Consider the following 1,541-nt stretch of genomic DNA (forward strand, 5'->3'; position numbering starts at 1 on the left):
AACAACTTTCATGTCTTGAAAGTAGACAATGAATATATAAGCCATGCCAAGCACCACCAGAAAGACACACACTCACTCACTTACACCCACAAATACGCACACACACACACACACTATCTCTCTCTCTCATGTGTGTGTTTGCCTACATAATTAGGCTACTAATCTCATGCACTTGTCTTTCAACCTGCACATTCATCTTCACTCTCTCTCTCTCTCTCTCATGTGTGTGTTTGCCTACATAATTAGGCTACTAATCTCATGCACTCGTCTTTCAACCTGCACATTCATCTTCATGCATACTTTTTGCAAGTACATTATGTCCTTCATGGTTATGCTAGTGGCATAGAGCTCACTTTCTGCAAGTGCTTTATGTCCTTCATGGTTATGCTAGTGGCATAGAGCTCACTTTGTGCAAGTGCTTTACGTCCTTCATGGTTATGCTAGTAGCTTAGAGCTCACTGTTTTCCAAAACTGTACACAGGGTTTCATGCTTGATGCCATGCAATATATATATATATATATATATATATATATAAAATAAATACACGCACACATAGACCCATATTGAGGTGACGCAAATCAAGGCTGGTGCATCACAGGGAATCAACCTCAGCTGGAAAACACACACACTACTGGCATAAATCAACCGACCCTTCAAGTATTGTTTTATACTCCTTAGGAACGATGCTAAAGATCGGACATCCACACATACACACACACACTCACTCTCTCTCTCTGTGATATATTCGTATGAAAGACGAACCAATCTGGGCAGAAATGTCACACGCCTTTGCCACACGAGATCCATGCAGCAAATGTGAGCGCCATTTCTTCGATCATCGCTATCTGTGTCGAATTCACTATGCAGCAGGCGTGTGCGTGTGTGTGCGCGCGTCTTTAAGAATTATCACACTCTACCATGGGTGTCGTCTGGCAAAGGCGAGTAACAGATCGAGAGCTCCCAAGTTTATGGACGTCCATCAAAACGATAACAAACACCACAGTAGAAAAGACAGCATAAAATGACAAGGAGAGAGCCCGAAGCGACCTACTTGAACTGCAGGCGTAGCAGGCTATGGAGGAGAGATGGTAGCCATGCGAGTCCCTCTATATAGCTCTCTTTGTAGCCTCGGATTTCACACACACACACACACACTCTCTCTCTCTCTCTCTCGCTCTCTCTCTCTCTCGTTTTTGAGTACTTCACTTGGCCGCCCCCAAACTTGTACTACATTTTTGTACTACTCATTTTCGTCTCTTCAAAGTTCAAATGGTGCTCGTTTTTCCCTACCAAAGAGATAAGAGTTGCGACACGGGCACATGTTCGGTCCATTGATCTACATAAGTTCTTATAATTCGATTTGACTTCCGAGTGTCCCATTCTTTTGAACTTGTAAGTTGTATCTTATGAAAAGGGGACTCCACCAAAGTCCAAAGAGTAGCCGTCAATGGAGTCTTGGTGTGGTGGATTGTGTGTGGGTTGAGTTCATGGTTTGATCCCTCTCACAAGCTTCCCCTACGGCATTCTCGAATTGACACAC

At 43.5% G+C, this 1,541-nt stretch overlaps 1 long non-coding RNA gene across 1 annotated transcript; it reads right to left on the reverse strand.

The window, feature by feature from the left end:
- Nucleotides 1-506: 506 nt before the first annotated feature.
- Nucleotides 507-1,204, reverse strand: LOC148014589 (uncharacterized). The gene is made up of 2 exons (XR_015688630.1): nt 1,053-1,204; nt 507-930 (listed from the first exon to the last, which is right to left on the reverse strand). It is a non-coding gene; the product is annotated as an uncharacterized LOC148014589 (long non-coding RNA).
- Nucleotides 1,205-1,541: the final 337 nt, after the last annotated feature.

Source organism: Lygodium microphyllum, chromosome 25 (assembly GCF_053477565.2).
Source record: "Lygodium microphyllum isolate KBCC chromosome 25, Lygodium_microphyllum_v1.1.10, whole genome shotgun sequence".
Classification (NCBI taxonomy): Eukaryota; Viridiplantae; Streptophyta; class Polypodiopsida; order Schizaeales; family Lygodiaceae; genus Lygodium; species Lygodium microphyllum.